Source organism: Drosophila kikkawai, unplaced genomic scaffold (genome assembly GCF_030179895.1).
Source record: "Drosophila kikkawai strain 14028-0561.14 unplaced genomic scaffold, DkikHiC1v2 scaffold_7, whole genome shotgun sequence".
Classification (NCBI taxonomy): Eukaryota; Metazoa; Arthropoda; class Insecta; order Diptera; family Drosophilidae; genus Drosophila; species Drosophila kikkawai.
Genome location: NW_027222730.1, coordinates 68,976 through 89,444, shown reverse-complemented (window position 1 = coordinate 89,444; position 20,469 = coordinate 68,976). Strand labels below are relative to the sequence as shown.

Genomic DNA, 20,469 nt, shown 5'->3' with positions numbered 1-20,469 from the left:
CTGAACGCCTCCGAACACCATCCGTCCCCATTGAGCGTTGTGCCCCCGACCTCGTACGTCTTCTGTACGTAGTCGACAAAATCCTTTGGTAGGCCATATGCAGTTAAGGTGTTAATTACTGCTGCGTGTGATATTGAATCAAACGCCTTGCTTACATCTAGTGTTGCGATGTAGCAAGATTTATTGCTTTTATGGCTTTCCCTCAGAATTAAGTCGACCATCGTCGCATTATCGGCACACCCATCGGTAGGTTGGAACCCTCGCTGTCGCGTGTCCCAATTGATTGATGAGGTCAATCGGGATGCCAAAATGGCGTTTAGTTGCCGAACCAAAACCGAGGGGACCGTAATGGGACGAAAGTCTTGCGGTCGATTTGCCGTCACCGTTTTCGGGATGAATACGGTTCTGGCCAGTCGTGATGGTTGTGGTAGATTGCCGCACCAGAGAATAAGGTTCATTATGCGTAGCATAATACCCGTTGGAATACTCCTGGCAGATTTTGGAGATATCCCGTCAGGTCCCGGAGATGAAGATAATGGCACTTTGTTCGCCCTAAGATCTCGCTCGGTTATAGCGGACCATACCCTGTCGTATAAGTGTTCCATAGGAAACACGGTGTTGGCGATCGAACAAGGGCTAGGCTGTGTCATCACTTCTCTCCAGTAGGGTTCCATAAGTTCTCTGTTTGGCATTACCGACTCATCAGCTCCATCAAGCAAGGATTTTATGCATCTCCCCTTATGTTTGTCCCAGTTACGCTGAACCCTAGCGTACTGCTGCCTTCTACTTTCTCTCCTATTTCGGGGCCTCCGAGGAGGCCTCGTCAGAATGTGGGGGGCATTCCGTGCCGGAAAAATTTCCAGGAGATAGTTAGACAAACATTGGAGAGTGGTTTCCTTTCCAAGGCCCTCCGCCCTATCGATGATAGATTGAAGGACCTCGGCTCTCCACAGGGGATTACACACTACGGGGCGGTAGCCCCGTAGTTTCCGCATGATTTCGCCTGACTGTTCGGATAGAGTGATTGGAGGTGCTTCCGACGGTGGTACTAGGTGTTCTCGCTCGCTATTACTAGGGCGGCGCTGTGTGGTTCTTGTATTTGCAACTTCTGGGGTGGGAACAGATTGCCCTCTTATCTGTTCCATTTTTGCCTTATAATCACCCCTCTGTCGAATTTTCTTTATAGCTTCGACGCTGCGGTGAGTAAAAACTTCCGCTAGTTGCTTATTGGCATGCCTTAAGATACCACTTGCTGCAAGCTCGAACTCCTTTCTCGCCATCATCCACTTCTCTTCCTCACTCCATCTGAGATTTACGTCTTCACGCTGACGAAGTTGATCAAACTCGTTTTTGTGAAGACGTGACATGTGGACACCAAGCCCTATTTTACTGCTAAAGTGCCTTCCACATATCGTGCAGGTAACCTCGGCTTGTTGGTTATTTCCAGCACTAGTTTCATATTGGGCTTCTAGGCTAGTCGCCACAGAAGTAGTTATCCGAGGCTCTGTATTTGTAGTTGATGCACCAATAGAAAACTTATTCCAAGGGGCTGGTAACCCCAAGGAACGCTTCGCCGCTCGAATTAGCTACTAGACAGAAGACTGTCTAGCACCCGGAAGATACCACGAGGAGGTTTCGAGTCGACTTGATCTGATTGTATGACTAACGAAATACGGAATTTCACCCCTTCTGCACACAATCAGACCCCGGAAGCTCCCAAGGGTATACACCTTGATATTAAGAGCTTCCATCTTAAGAGAGTCATAGTTACTCCCGCCGTTGACCCGCGCTTACTTGAATTTCTTCACTTTGACATTCAGAGCACTGGGCAGAAATCACATTGTGTCAACACCCGCTAGGGCCATCACAATGCTTTGTTTTAATTAGACAGTCGGATTCCCCAAGTCCGTGCCAGTTCTGAATTGATTGTTAATTGATAATCGTTATAATTAATAAGAACTAATTGGTTTGACCCAACTAGTATTCTTAAAAATTTTAGCAAGAAAGTTCCACAATTGGCTACGTAACTAAACTATCCGGGGAACAAGTAACCACCATAAATGATAGAAACTCTATTTACCCAGAACGAGCACATAAACCATGTTATTGTTTCCCAATCAAGCCCGACTATCTCAATCTTCAGAGCCAATCCTTATCCCGAAGTTACGGATCTAATTTGCCGACTTCCCTTACCTACATTATTCTATCGACTAGAGACTCTTCACCTTGGAGACCAGCTGCGGATATTGGTACGGCCTGTTGAGAAGTTTGCGTATCCCCACCATAAATTTTCAAGGTCCGAGGAGAAAATATCGACACAACAGTATATGTCATGCTCTTCTAGCCCATCTACCATATCTCTCTGCGAAAGACTTCCATGGTAGTACGGCTATAAAACAGAAAAGAAAACTCTTCCGATATCTCTCGACGGCTTCTTTATGGTCGTTCCTGTTGCCAGGATGAGCACGAGGCCCATATTTAATAACAAACGGATACTCAACAGGTTACGGAATTGGAACCGTATTCCCTTTCGTTCAAAATTATTCAAGTATATTATTTGCCAACGTTTTTATATAGTCATTTATTACTTGAAAATTTTCGGCTTTCGCCTTGAACTTAGGACCGACTAACTCGTGATCAACCACTGTTCACACGAAACCCTTCTCCACTTCAGTCCTCCAAGGTCTCATTCGATTATTTGCTACTACCACCAAGATCTGTACCAATGGCAGCTCCATGCAGGCTTACGCCAAACACTTCTACGCATACCATTGTACCTTCCTACTCACTAAAGTTTCAAAATTTATATTACAAGTAATATAAATCATCTACTTTAGCGGTAATGTATAGGTATACAACTTAAGCGCCATCCATTTTAAGGGCTAGTTGCTTCGGCAGGTGAGTTGTTACACACTCCTTAGCGGATTTCGACTTCCATGATCACCGTCCTGCTGTTTTAAGCAACCAACGCCTTTCATGGTATCTGCATGAGTTGTTAATTTGGGCACCGTAACATTACGTTTGGTTCATCCCACAGCGCCAGTTCTGCTTACCAAAAGTGGCCCACTGGGCACATTATATCATAACCTTAAACTTCATATCAAGAAAGTTAAGGTTCTTACCCATTTAAAGTTTGAGAATAGGTTAAGATCGTTTCGACCCTAAGGCCTCTAATCATTCGCTTTACCAGATAAGATTATTTTATATAACATTAAAATGCACCAGCTATCCTGAGGGAAACTTCGGAAGGAACCAGCTACTAGATGGTTCGATTGGTCTTTCGCCCCTATACTCAATTCTGACAATCGATTTGCACGTCAGAACTGTTTCGGTCTTCCATCAGGGTTTCCCCTGACTTCAACCTGATCAAGTATAGTTCACCATCTTTCGGGTCACAGCATATCTGCTCAAGGTACGTTCCAGTTAGAGGCATAAATAATATAAATATTATTATACATAACTATATAGAACGCCCCGGGATTGTGTTAATTAACTATAAATAGTTAAAAAACTAATCCCATTATTAGTCAAGTTAATTACGCTATTAGGTTTATATCCCAATAACTTGCACATATGTTAGACTCCTTGGTCCGTGTTTCAAGACGGGTCCCGAAGGTATCCTGAATCTTTCGCATTGTTAATCGTACAAGTGCATATAATAAACACAAAAATCAATGATAATCATGCCATTATATAATTCCGAAAAATTAACGCACTGTAGTCATATAAATCTATCAGCACTTTATCAAATTAATGACATTTATTCTATGTTAAAATGCAAGCATAATAATTTGAATAAACTATAAGCCATATTTTATGATAAATAATGGTATGCTAATAGATTACAATGTCCTTATATGGAAAAAATGCACACTATTATCATAATATTTATTAAATATTACAATTCTAATGATGAATTTTCCATAACGGATATTCAGGTTCATCGGGCTTAACCTCTAAGCAGTTTCACGTACTGTTTAACTCTCTATTCAGAGTTCTTTTCAACTTTCCCTCACGGTACTTGTTTACTATCGGTCTCATGGTTATATTTAGTTTTAGATGGAGTTTACCACCCACTTAGTGCTGCACTATCAAGCAACACGACTCTTTGGAAACATCATCTAGTAATCATTAACGTTATACGGGCCTGGCACCCTCTATGGGTAAATGGCCTCATTTAAGAAGGACTTAAATCGTTAATTTCTCATACTAGAATATTGACGCTCCATACACTGCATCTCACATTTGCCATATAGACAAAGTGACTTAGTGCTGAACTGATTTCTTTTCGCTCGCCGCTACTAAGATAATCCTTGTTAGTTTCTTTTCCTCCCCTAATTAATATGCTTAAATTCAGGGGGTAGTCCCATATGAGTTGAGGTTGTATAAAACATTTGTTTGCATTAATTCTTTTTATATAGAAATAACATTACATTTTAAATTTGCCATTTATTGACAAACCCAACGAAGAATAATAACATTTACAACGGTTTTTCAATTTTTTCATCATTAATAAGAGACAATCCTAGATGAAAAATATTTTCATATTTTTTATGCTAGACATTTCTCAGTATTATTTGATTTAAAAAAAGAAAATATTTCTCTTCGTTTTCACATTCAAATATTTACAACACTATGAGAATAATGTTTTTCATATAATTTTTAATATTATGAATATAAAAATTTAAAAATTATTATATCCAATAATATACCATGTGCTTATAAAATTCATACAATGAAATTTATGAACAACTTATTTTGCATAGTCTTACAACCCTCAACCATATGTAGTCCAAGCAGCACTTTAAAATTAATTAAAGTACATAACAGCATGGACTGCGATATGCGTTCAAAATGTCGATGTTCATGTGTCCTGCAGTTCACACGATGACGCACAGTTTGCTGCGTTCTTCATCGACCCATGAGCCGAGTGATCCACCGCTTAGAGTTTTAATAATTTGGTTTATATATATCATCAGAAATGTTTTTATTGAAAGAAATTAAAAATACACCATTTTACTGGCATATATCAATTCCTTCAATAAATTTAACATTGTAATTTTTTTTTTTTTTAAATCCAAAATAAATGTTGCGAAAAGTCTTAGTTTCATATAAACAATATACATATCTGTAGTTTTAATCATTTTTATAATATAAGCCTTTTTGGTTTCGATATAATATATTGGTGTAATTTTATATAAAACATTAACCTGAATAACCAGGTACAACATTATGCATTTCAGATTGTTGCATTAACCAATGTATGCGCAACGCCTGTATATTATGGTCCATATACACGCAAATTTTTTATTTTCCATTAATTGATTTTTATTATTCATTTAACATTCAGCTTTGCTTGGTTGCTGTTTACAATGTTAATTTTTTTTCTTTGGAAATTTCATTAATATTATTAATAATATTATATATTAACGGTAAGGAAAATTATATACTATAATGATCCTTCCGCAGGTTCACCTACGGAAACCTTGTTACGACTTTTACTTCCTCTAAATAATCAAGTTCGGTCAACTTTTGCGAAACAACCGTAACACACAAGGCGTCACAGTGATCACGTCCGGAGACCTCACTAAATAATTCAATCGGTAGTAGCGACGGGCGGTGTGTACAAAGGGCAGGGACGTAATCAATGCGAGTTAATGACTCACACTTACTGGGAATTCCAAGTTCATGTGAACAGTTTCAGTTCACAATCCCAAGCATGAAAGTGGTTCAGCGGTTTACCCGGACCTCTCGGTCTAGGAAATACACGTTGATACTTTCATTGTAGCGCGCGTGCAGCCCAGGACATCTAAGGGCATCACAGACCTGTTATTGCTCAATCTCATTATTGCTAGACGCAATTTGTCCATTTAAGAAGCTAGTGTCCTTATAATGGGACAAACCAACAGGTACGGCTCCACTTATATAAACACATTCAAACACAATATACATTTTACTGCAACCATGAATGAAGGCTATATAAGCTTCAACACCATAATCCTGAAGATATCTATTTAATATATTTGAGTCTCGTTCGTTATCGGAATTAACCAGACAAATCACTCCACGAACTAAGAACGGCCATGCACCACCACCCATAGATTCGAGAAAGAGCTATCAATCTGTCTTACACACTTATGTTCGGACCTGGTAAGTTTTCCCGTGTTGAGTCAAATTAAGCCGCAGGCTCCACTCCTGGTGGTGCCCTTCCGTCAATTCCTTTAAGTTTCAGCTTTGCAACCATACTTCCCCCGGAGCCCAAAAGCTTTGGTTTCCCGGGAAGCGACTGAGAGAGAGCCATAAAAGTAGCTACACCCAATTGCTAGCTGGCATCGTTTATGGTTAGAACTAGGGCGGTATCTGATCGCCTTCGAACCTCTAACTTTCGTTCTTGATTAATGAAAACATCTTTGGCAAATGCTTTCGCTTAAGTTAGTCTTACGACGGTCCAAGAATTTCACCTCTCGCGTCGTAATACTAATGCCCCCAAACTGCTTCTATTAATCATTACCTCTTGATCTGAAAACCAATGAAAGCAGAACAGAGGTCTTATTTCATTATCCCATGCACAGAATATTCAGGCATTTGAAGCCTGCTTTAAGCACTCTAATTTGTTCAAAGTAATTGTACCGGCCCACAATAACACTCATTTAAGAGCACTAATGCAGGTTTTTAAATAGGAGGAACATATGAAAAAATACAAGTATTTTAACATACATAAGAACTCCACCGGTAATACGCTTACATACATAAAGGTATAGTACTAACCACAATTGTAAGTTGTACTACCCGTATGAAGCACAAGTTCAACTACGAACGTTTTAACCGCAACAACTTTAATATACGCTATTGGAGCTGGAATTACCGCGGCTGCTGGCACCAGACTTGCCCTCCAATTGGTCCTTGTTAAAGGATTTAAAGTGTACTCATTCCAATTACAGGGCCTCGGATATGAGTCCTGTATTGTTATTTTTCGTCACTACCTCCCCGAGCTGGGAGTGGGTAATTTACGCGCCTGCTGCCTTCCTTAGATGTGGTAGCCGTTTCTCAGGCTCCCTCTCCGGAATCGAACCCTGATTCCCCGTTACCCGTTGCAACCATGGTAGTCCTAGATACTACCATCAAAAGTTGATAGGGCAGACATTTGAAAGATCTGTCGTCGGTACAAGACCATACGATCTGCATGTTATCTAGAGTTCAACCAAAGTAACGATCTTGCGATCGCTTGGTTTTAGCCTAATAAAAGCACATGTCCCATAAGGTTCATGTTTTAATTGCATGTATTAGCTCTAGAATTACCACAGTTATCCAAGTAACTGTTAACGATCTAAGGAACCATAACTGATATAATGAGCCTTTTGCGGTTTCACTTTTAATTCGTGTGTACTTAGACATGCATGGCTTAATCTTTGAGACAAGCATATAACTACTGGCAGGATCAACCAGAATAATGTTTTTTTTATTTCATATTTCTTTCATATTAGTGAATAGAAATTAGCAATATAAATACTTGTATACAGATTTTATCAATATATATTTTTCTTTTTCTCATCGAATACGGCCATAATTATATAGCAATCGTATTCGCAGCATTTGTATTCATATAAATTTATGTTTTTAATTTTAATACATTTTTTATATATACATATATTTCATTCAAAAATATCATTTTATTTCCAACATACATAATTGTATCACCCATACAATTTTGTTTAATCAATATTAATATTGAATTAAATCATTTGCAATTTGATAATAAATTTAAAATTTATTATTTTCGTAAAAGCATTTCTCATGGTAATATATTAATATAAAACCAAGAACATATGAAAAAGTTACATATAAAAATGAAACTTAAATCATATTGTGATATGTGAATACAATAATACTAAAAATTAATATTAATGCAACACATTTTTTGTGGTAGGATCAAATATAATATAAATTATATCTGCCTACCGCCATAATTTAACGATAATAATTGGAAACTAGAATTGTTATTCAATTTTGGCCTTTGTTTCAACTCTATTATTTTTTTATAATAAATATATATCGCACTAAGCCAAAAATCTAAGAAACTTAGATAACAAATTTTATAACGATATTATTTATGATTTAATATTAGTATAATCAAAAATATATGAAATCACATAACATTTTGTATTATACTTGATGGACAACCACTGCCCATCTTATATAGGTTTTTTGCACCGATGTCTTGAAAACGGGTATTTATAACTGCATTTTCCACCCACCGTATAGTTTCCCTATATAAATAGAGAAAATTATTTAATATGGTACTGAAATGCACAAACATATAAAATGTTTGCATATTTCATATAATACCATCAATATTTCATATTATTGAACAAAATATATGCGAAGCAAATATTTTGAACAATGACCGGTCGGCAACCACTGCCTACCCTATATAGGTTTTTGGCCCCGCTGTCTGGCACCAGGCCATTTATCGTATGGGGAAAATGGTATACATAGAGAAAATCTCTATAATCGTATCAAAATACACAAATATTTCAAAATGTTTGCATATTTCATATAATACGACTATTATTTTATATTATATTATAAAATATTTCATATTATTGAACAAAATATATGCGAAGCAAATATTTTGAACAATGACCGGTCGACAACCACTGCCTACCCTATATAGGTTTTTGGCCCCGCTGTCTGGCACCAGGCCATTTATCGTATGGGGAAAATGGTATACATAGAGAAAATCTCTATAATCGTATCAAAATACCCATATATTTTAAAATAATTGCATATTTCATATAATACGACTATATATATTATATTATAAAACTTTACAACTTTAAGTTTTCATAATATAATATTTCCATATGTATTTTTTCTAACTTTATTTTCTCATTATATCATATTTCCATATGTATTTATTCCAGCTATACGTTTTCATAATATAATATTTCCATATGTATTTTTTCCAACTTATTTTCTCATTATATCATATTTCCATATGTACTTTATCCAACTTTATTTTTCATAATATAATATTTTCATATGTATATTTTTCCAGCTATACGTTTTCATAATATAATATTTCCATATGTATTTTTTCCAGCTATACGTTTTCATAATATAATATTTTCATATGTTTTTTTTTCCAGCTATACGTTTTCATAATATAATATTTCCATATGTATTTTTTCCAGTTATACGTTTTCATAATATAATATTTCCATATGTATATTTTTCCAGCTATACGTTTTCATAATATAATATTTCCATATGTATTTTTTCCATCTATACGTTTTCATAATATAATATTTTCATATGTATATTTTTCCAGCTATACGTTTTTATAATATAATATTTCCATATGTATTTTTTCCAGCTATACGTTTTCATAATATAATATTTCCATATGTATATTTAATCAGCTATACGTTTTCATAATATAATTATTCCATATGTATTTTTTCCAACTTTATTTTCTCATTTTATCATATTTCCATATGTATTTTTTCCAGCTATACGTTTTCATAATATAATATTTCCATATGTATTTTTTCCAACTTTATTTTCTCATTATATCATATTTCCATATGTATTTTATCCAACTTTATTTTTTATAATATAATATTTCCATATGTATTTTTTCCAGCTATACGTTTTCATAATATAATATTTTCATATGTATATTTTTCCAGCTATATGTTTTCATAATATAATATTTCCATATTTATTTTTTCCAGCTATACGTTTTCATAATATAATATTTCCATATGTATTTTTTCCAACTTTATTTTCTCATTTTATCATATTTCCATATGTATTTTTTCCAACTTTATTTTCTCATTATATCATATTTCCATATGTATTTTATCCAACTTTATTTTTTATAATATAATATTTCCATATGTATTTTTTCCAGCTATTCGTTTCCATAATATAATATTTTCATATGTATATTTTTCCAGCTATACGTTTTCATAATATAATATTTCCATATTTATTTTTTCCAGCTATACGTTTTCATAATATAATATTTCCATATGTATTTTTTCCAACTTTATTTTCTCATTTTATCATAAATCCATATGTATTTTTTCCAACTTTATTTTCTCATTATATCATATTTCCATATGTATTTTATCCAACTTTATTTTTTATAATATAATATTTCCATATGTATTTTTTCCAGCTATACGTTTTCATAATATAATATTTTCATATGGATATTTTTCCAGCTATACGTTTTCATAACATAATATTTCCATATTTATTTTTTCCAGCTATACGTTTTCATAATATAATATTTTCATATGTATATTTTTCCAGCTATACGTTTTCATAATATAATATTTTTTATATGTATATTTTTCCAGCTATACGTTTTCATAATATAATATTTCCATATGTATTTTTTCCAACTTTATTTTTTATAATATAATATTTCCATATGTATTTTTTCCAGCTATTCGTTTCCATAATATAATATTTCTATATATATTTTTTCCAGCTATACGTTTTCATAATATAATATTTCCATATGTATTTTTTCCAACTTTATTTTCTCAATTTATCATATTTCCATATGTATTTTTTCCAACTTTATTTTCTCATCATATCATATTTCCATATGTATTTTTTCCAGCTATACGTTTTCAATGTATCATATTTCCATATGTATTTTATCCAACTTTATTTTTTATAATATAATATTTCCATATGTATTTTTTCCAGCAATACGTTTTCATAATATAATATTTTCATATGTATAGTTTTCCAGCTATATGTTTTCATAATATAATATTTCCATATTTATTTTTTCCAGCTATACGTTTTCATAATATAATATTTCCATATGTATTTTTTCCAACTTTATTTTCTCATTTTATCATATTTCCATATGTATTTTTTCCAACTTTATTTTCTCATCATATCATATTTCCATATGTATTTTTTCCAGCTATACGTTTTCATAATATAATATTTCCATATGTATTTTTTCCAACTTTATTTTCTCATTTTATCATATTTCCATATGTATTTTTTCCAACTTTATTTTCTCATTATATCATATTTCCATATGTATTTTTTCCAACTTTATTTTTTATAATATAATATTTCCATATGTATTTTTTCCAGCTATTCGTTTCCATAATATAATATTTCTATATTTATTTTTTCCAGCTATACGTTTTCATAATATAATATTTCCATATGTATTTTTTCCAACTTTATTTTCTCATTTTATCATATTTCCATATGTATTTTATCCAACTTTATTTTCTCATTATATCATATTTCCATATGTATTTTATCCAACTTTATTTTTTATAATATAATATTTCCATATGTATTTTTTCCAGCTATACGTTTTCATAATATAATATTTTCATATGTATATTTTTCCAGCTATATGTTTTCATAATATAATATTTCCATATTTATTTTTTCCAGCTATACGTTTTCATAATATAATATTTCCATATGTATTTTTTCCAACTTTATTTTCTCATTTTATAATATTTCCATATGTATTTTTTCCAGCTATACGTTTTCATAATATAATATTTCCATATGTATTTTTTCCAGCTATACGTTTTCATAATATAATATTTCCATATGTATATTTTTCCAGCTATACGTTTTCATAATATAATATTTCCATATGTATTTTTTCCAGCTATACGTTTTCATAATATAATATTTTCATATGTATATTTTTCCAGCTATACGTTTTTATAATATAATATTTCCATATGTATTTTTTCCAGCTATACGTTTTCATAATATAATATTTTCATATGCATATTTTTCCAGCTATATGTTTTCATAATATAATATTTCCATATGTATTTTTTCCAGCTATACGTTTTCATAATATAATATTTCCATATGTATTTTTTCCAACTTTATTTTCTCATTATATCATATTTCCATATGTATTTTATCCAACTTTATTTTTTATAATATAATATTTCCATATGTATTTTTTCCAGCTATACGTTATCATAATATAATATTTTCATATGTATATTTTTCCAGCTATATGTTTTCATAATATAATATTTCCATATTTATTTTTTCCAGCTATAGGTTTTCATAATATAATATTTGCATATGTATTTTTTCCAACTTTATTTTCTCATTTTATCATATTTCCATATGTATTTTTTCCAACTTTATTTTCTTATTATATCATATTTCCATATGTATTTTATCCAACTTTATTTTTTATAATATAATATTTCCATATGTATTTTTTCCAGCTATTCGTTTCCATAATATAATATTTTCATTTGTATATTTTTCCAGCTATACGTTTTCATAATATAATATTTCCATATTTATTTTTTCCAGCTATACGTTTTCATAATATAATATTTCCATATGTATTTTTTCCAACTTTATTTTCTCATTTTATCATATTTCCATATGTATTTTTTCCAACTTTATTTTCTCATTATATCATATTTCCATATGTATTTTTTCCAACTTTATTTTTTATAATATAATATTTCCATATGTATTTTTTCCAGCTATACGTTTTCATAATATAATATTTTCATATGGATATTTTTCCAGCTATACGTTTTCATAACATAATATTTCCATATTTATTTTTTCCAGCTATACGTTTTCATAATATAATATTTTCATATGTATATTTTTCCAGCTATACGACTTTGTTACGACTTTTACTTCCTCTAAAAAATCAAGTTCGGTCAACTTTTGCGAAACAACCGTAACACACAAGGCGTCACAGTGATCACGTCCGGAGACCTCACTAAATAATTCAATCGGTAGTAGCGACGGGCGGTGTGTACAAAGGGCAGGGACGTAATCAATGCGAGTTAATGACTCACACTTACTGGGAATTCCAAGTTCATGTGAACAGTTTCAGTTCACAATCCCAAGCATGAAAGTGGTGCAGCGGTTTACCCGGACCTCTCGGTCTAGGAAATACACGTTGATACTTTCATTGTAGCGCGCGTGCAGCCCAGGACATCTAAGGGCATCACAGACCTGTTATTGCTCAATCTCATTATTGCTAGACGCAATTTGTCCATTTAAGAAGCTAGTGTCCTTATAATGGGACAAACCAACAGGTACGGCTCCACTTATATAAACACATTCAAACACAATATACATTTTACTGCAACCATGAATGAAGGCTATATAAGCTTCAACACCATAATCCTGAAGATATCTATTTAATATATTTGAGTCTCGTTCGTTATCGGAATTAACCAGACAAATCACTCCACGAACTAAGAACGGCCATGCACCACCACCCATAGATTCGAGAAAGAGCTATCAATCTGTCTTACACACTTATGTTCGGACCTGGTAAGTTTTCCCGTGTTGAGTCAAATTAAGCCGCAGGCTCCACTCCTGGTGGTGCCCTTCCGTCAATTCCTTTAAGTTTCAGCTTTGCAACCATACTTCCCCCGGAGCCCAAAAGCTTTGGTTTCCCGGGAAGCGACTGAGAGAGCCATAAAAGTAGCTACACCCAATTGCTAGCTGGCATCGTTTATGGTTAGAACTAGGGCGGTATCTGATCGCCTTCGAACCTCTAACTTTCGTTCTTGATTAATGAAAACATCTTTGGCAAATGCTTTCGCTTAAGTTAGTCTTACGACGGTCCCCCAAATTACGAATGCCCCCAAACTGCTTCTATTAACCATTACCTCTTGATCTGAAAACCAATGAAAGCAGAACAGAGGTCTTATTTCATTATCCCATGCACAGAATATTCAGGCATTTGAAGCCTGCTTTAAGCACTCTAATTTGTTCAAAGTAATTGTACCGACCCACAATAACACTCATTTAAGAGCTATACGTTTTCATAATATAATATTTCCATATGTATTTTTTCCAACTTATTTTCTCATTATATCATATTTCCATATGTACTTTATCCAACTTTATTTTTCATAATATAATATTTTCATATGTATATTTTTCCAGCTATACGTTTTCATAATATAATATTTCCATATGTATTTTTTCCAGCTATACGTTTTCATAATATAATATTTTCATATGTTTTTTTTCCAGCTATACGTTTTCATAATATAATATTTCCATATGTATTTTTTCCAGTTATACGTTTTCATAATATAATATTTCCATATGTATATTTTTCCAGCTATACGTTTTCATAATATAATATTTCCATATGTATTTTTTCCATCTATACGTTTTCATAATATAATATTTTCATATGTATATTTTTCCAGCTATACGTTTTTATAATATAATATTTCCATATGTATTTTTTCCAGCTATACGTTTTCATAATATAATATTTCCATATGTATATTTAATCAGCTATACGTTTTCATAATATAATTATTCCATATGTATTTTTTCCAACTTTATTTTCTCATTTTATCATATTTCCATATGTATTTTTTCCAGCTATACGTTTTCATAATATAATATTTCCATATGTATTTTTTCCAACTTTATTTTCTCATTATATCATATTTCCATATGTATTTTATCCAACTTTATTTTTTATAATATAATATTTCCATATGTATTTTTTCCAGCTATACGTTTTCATAATATAATATTTTCATATGTATATTTTTCCAGCTATATGTTTTCATAATATAATATTTCCATATTTATTTTTTCCAGCTATACGTTTTCATAATATAATATTTCCATATGTATTTTTTCCAACTTTATTTTCTCATTTTATCATATTTCCATATGTATTTTTTCCAACTTTATTTTCTCTTTATATCATATTTCCATATGTATTTTATCCAACTTTATTTTTTATAATATAATATTTCCATATGTATTTTTTCCAGCTATTCGTTTCCATAATATAATATTTTCATATGTATATTTTTCCAGCTATACGTTTTCATAATATAATATTTCCATATTTATTTTTTCCAGCTATACGTTTTCATAATATAATATTTCCATATGTATTTTTTCCAACTTTATTTTCTCATTTTATCATAAATCCATATGTATTTTTTCCAACTTTATTTTCTCATTATATCATATTTCCATATGTATTTTATCCAACTTTATTTTTTATAATATAATATTTCCATATGTATTTTTTTCATAATATAATATTTTCATATGGATATTTTTCCAGCTATACGTTTTCATAACATAATATTTCCATATTTATTTTTTCCAGCTATACGTTTTCATAATATAATATTTTCATATGTATATTTTTCCAGCTATACGTTTTCATAATATAATATTTTTTATATGTATATTTTTCCAGCTATACGTTTTCATAATATAATATTTCCATATGTATTTTTTCCAACTTTATTTTTTATGATATAATATTTCCATATGTATTTTTTCCAGCTATTCGTTTCCATAATATAATATTTCTATATTTATTTTTTCCAGCTATACGTTTTCATAATATAATATTTCCATATGTATTTTTTCCAACTTTATTTTCTCAATTTATCATATTTCCATATGTATTTTTTCCAACTTTATTTTCTCATCATATCATATTTCCATATGTATTTTTTCCAGCTATACGTTTTCATAATATCATATTTCCATATGTATTTTATCCAACATTATTTTTTATAATATAATATTTCCATATGTATTTTTTCCAGCAATACGTTTTCATAATATAATATTTTCATATGTATAGTTTTCCAGCTATATGTTTTCATAATATAATATTTCCATATTTATTTTTTCCAGCTATACGTTTTCATAATATAATATTTCCATATGTATTTTTTCCAACTTTATTTTCTCATTTTATCATATTTCCATATGTATTTTTTCCAACTTTATTTTCTCATCATATCATATTTCCATATGTATTTTTTCCAGCTATACGTTTTCATAATATAATATTTCCATATGTATTTTTTCCAACTTTATTTTCTCATTTTATCATATTTCCATATGTATTTTTTCCAACTTTATTTTCTCATTATATCATATTTCCATATGTATTTTTTCCAACTTTATTTTTTATAATATAATATTTCCATATGTATTTTTTCCAGCTATTCGTTTCCATAATATAATATTTCTATATTTATTTTTTCCAGCTATACGTTTTCATAATATAATATTTCCATATGTATTTTTTCCAACTTTATTTTCTCATTTTATCATATTTCCATATGTATTTTTTCCAACTTTATTTTCTCATTATATCATATTTCCATATGTATTTTATCCAACTTTATTTTTTATAATATAATATTTCCATATGTATTTTTTCCAGCTATACGTTTTCATAATATAATATTTTCATATGTATATTTTTCCAGCTATATGTTTTCATAATATAATATTTCCATATTTATTTTTTCCAGCTATACGTTTTCATAATATAATATTTCCATATGTATTTTTTCCAACTTTATTTTCTCATTTTATAATATTTCCATATGTATTTTTTCCAGCTATACGTTTTCATAATATAATATTTCCATATGTATTTTTTCCAGCTATACGTTTTCATAATATAATATTTCCATATGTATATTTTTCCAGCTATACGTTTTCATAATATAATATTTCCATATGTATTTTTTCCAGCTATACGTTTTCATAATATAATATTTTCATATGTATATTTTTCCAGCTATACGTTTTTATAATATAATATTTCCATATGTATTTTTTCCAGCTATACGTTTTCATAATATAATATTTTCATATGCATATTTTTCCAGCTATATGTTTTCATAATATAATATTTCCATATGTATTTTTTCCAGCTATACGTTTTCATAATATAATATTTCCATATGTATTTTATCCAACTTTATTTTTTATAATATAATATTTCCATATGTATTTTTTCCAGCTATACGTTATCATAATATAATATTTTCATATGTATATTTTTCCAGCTATATGTTTTCATAATATAATATTTCCATATTTATTTTTTCCAGCTATTGGTTTTCATAATATAATATTTCCATATGTATTTTTTCCAGCTTTATTTTCTCATTTTATCATATTTCCATATGTATTTTTTTCAACTTTATTTTCTTATTATATCATATTTCCATATGTATTTTATCCAACTTTATTTTTTATAATATAATATTTCCATATGTATTTTTTCCAGCTATTCGTTTCCATAATATAATATTTTCATTTGTATATTTTTCCAGCTATACGTTTACATAATATAATATTTCCATATTTATTTTTTCCAGCTATACGTTTTCATAATATAATATTTCCATATGTATTTTTTCCAACTTTATTTTCTCATTTTATCATATTTCCATATGTATTTTTTCCAACTTTATTTTCTCATTATATCATATTTCCATATGTATTTTTTCCAACTTTATTTTTTATAATATAATATTTCCATATGTATTTTTTCCAGCTATACGTTTTCATAATATAATATTTTCATATGGATATTTTTCCAGCTATACGTTTTCATAACATAATATTTCCATATTTATTTTTTCCAGCTATACGTTTTCATAATATAATATTTTCATATGTATATTTTTCCAGCTATACGTTTTCATAATATAATATTTTTTATATGTATATTTTTCCAGCTATACGTTTTCATAATATAATATTTCCTTATGTATTTTTTCCAGCTATTCGCTTCCATAATATAATATTTCTATATTTATTTTTTCCAGCTATACGTTTTCATAATATAATATTTCCATATGTATTTTTTCCAACTTTATTTTCTCATTTTATCATATTTCCATATGTATTTTTTCCAACTTTATTTTCTCATTATATCATATTTCCATATGTATTTTATCCAACTTTATTTTTTATAATATAATATTTCCATATGTATTTTTTCCAGCTATTCGTTTCCATAATATAATATTTTCATATGTATATTTTTCCAGCTATACGTTTTCATAATATAATAATTCCATATTTATTTTTTCCAGCTATACGTTTTCATAATATAATATTTCCATATGTATTTTTTCCAACTTTATTTTCTCATTTTATCATAATTCCATATGTATGATTTCCATCTTTATTTTCTCATTATAGCATATTTCCATATGTATTTTATCCAACTTTATTTTTTATAATATAATATTTCCATATGTATTTTTTCCAGCTATTCGTTTCCATAATATAATATTTTCATATGTATATTTTTCCAGCTATACGTTTTCATAATATAATATTTCCATATATATTTTTTCCAGCTATACGTTTTCATAATATAATATTTCCATATGTATTTTTTCCAACTTTATTTTCTCATTTTATCATATTTCCATATGTATTTTTTCCAACTTTATTTTCTCATTATATCATATTTCCATATGTATTTTATCCAACTTTATTTTTTATAATATAATATTTCCATATGTATTTTTTCCAGCTATACGTTTTCATAATATAATATTTTCATATGTATATTTTTCCAGCTATACGTTTTTATAATATAATATTTCCATATGTATTTTTTCCAGCTATACGTTTTCATAATATAATATTTCCATATGTATACTTTATCAGCTATACGTTTTCATAATATAATTTTTCCATATGTATTTTTTCCAACTTTATTTTCTCATTTTATCATATTTCCATATGTATTTTTTCCAGCTATACGTTTTCATAATATAATATTTCCATATGTATTTTTTCCAACTTTATTTTCTCATTATATCATATTTCCATATGTATTTTATCCAACTTTATTTTTTATAATATAATATTTCCATATGTATTTTTTCCAGCTATACGTTTTCATAATATAATATTTTCATATGTATATTTTTCCAGCTATATGTTTTCATAATATAATATTTCCATATTTATTTTTTCCAGCTATACGTTTTCATAATATAATATTTCCATATGTATTTTTTCCAACTTTATTTTCTCATTTTATCATATTTCCGTATGTATTTTTTCCAACTTTATTTTCTCATTATATCATATTTCCATATGTATTTTTTCCAACTTTATTTTTTATAATATAATATTTCCATATGTATTTTTTCCAGCTATTCGTTTCCATAATATAATATCTCTATATTTATTTTTTCCAGCTATACGTTTTCATAATATAATATTTCCATATGTATTTTTTCCAACTTTATTTTCTCATTTTATCATATTTCCATATGTATTTTTTCCAACTTTATTTTCTCATTATATCATATTTCCATATGTATTTTTTCCAACTTTATTTTCTCATTTTATCATATTTCCATATGTATTTTTTCCAACTTTATTTTCTCATTTTATCATATTTCCATATGTATTTTTTCCAACTTTATTTTCTCATTATATCATATTTCCATATGTATTTTTTCCAACTTTATTTTTTATAATATAATATTTCCATATGTATTTTTTCCAGCTATTCGTTTCCATAATATAATATTTCTATATTTATTTTTTCCAGCTATACGTTTTCATAATATAATATTTCCATATGTATTTTTTCCAACTTTATTTTCTCATTTTATCATATTTCCATATGTATTTTTTCCAACTTTATTTTCTCATTATATCATATTTCCATATGTATTTTATCCAACTTTATTTTTTATAATATAATATTTCCATATGTATTTTTTCCAGCTATACGTTTTCATAATATAATATTTTCATATGTATATTTTTCCAGCTATATGTTTTCATAATATAATATTTCCATATTTATTTTTTCCAGCTATACGTTTTCATAATATAATATTTCCATATGTATTTTTTCCAACTTTATTTTCTCATTATATCATATTTCCATATGTATTTTTTCCAACTTTATTTTCTCATTTTATAATATTTCCATATGTATTTTTTCCAGCTATACGTTTTCATAAAATAATATTTCCATATGTATTTTTTCCAGCTATACGTTTTCATAATATAATATTTCCATATGTATATTTTTCCAGCTATACGTTTTCATAATATAATATTTCCATATGTATTTTTTCCAGCTATACGTTTTCATAATATAATATTTTCATATGTATATTTTTCCAGCTATACGTTTTTATAATATAATATTTCCATATGTATTTTTTCCAGCTATACGTTTTCATAATATAATATTTCCATATGTATATTTTATCAGCTATACGTTTTCATAATATAATTTTTCCATATGTATTATTTCCAACTTTATTTTCTCATTTTATCATATTTCCATATGTATTTTTTCCAGCTATACGTTTTCATAATATAATATTTCCATATGTATTTTTTCCAACTTTATTTTCTCATTATATCATATTTCCATATGTATTTTATCCAACTTTATTTTTTATAATATAATATTTCCATATGTATTTTTTCCAGCTATACGTTTTCATAATATAATATTTTCATATGTATATTTTTCCAGCTATATGTTTTCATAATATAATATTTCCATATTTATTTTTTCCAGCTATACGTTTTCATAATATAATATTTCCATATGTATTTTTTCCAACTTTATTTTCTCATTTTATCATATTTCCA

At 28.8% G+C, this 20,469-nt stretch overlaps 2 non-coding genes across 2 annotated transcripts; both read right to left on the bottom strand.

Moving 5' to 3' along the window:
- Nucleotides 1–4,771: 4,771 nt before the first annotated feature.
- LOC138929597 (5.8S ribosomal RNA) lies at nucleotides 4,772–4,950 on the bottom strand. The gene has a single exon (XR_011445839.1). It is a non-coding gene; the product is annotated as a 5.8S ribosomal RNA (ribosomal RNA).
- A 502-nt stretch (nucleotides 4,951–5,452) lies between these two features.
- On the bottom strand, nucleotides 5,453–7,449 carry LOC138929594 (small subunit ribosomal RNA). The gene has a single exon (XR_011445836.1). It is a non-coding gene; the product is annotated as a small subunit ribosomal RNA (ribosomal RNA).
- Between the last annotated feature and the right edge of the window lie 13,020 nt (nucleotides 7,450–20,469).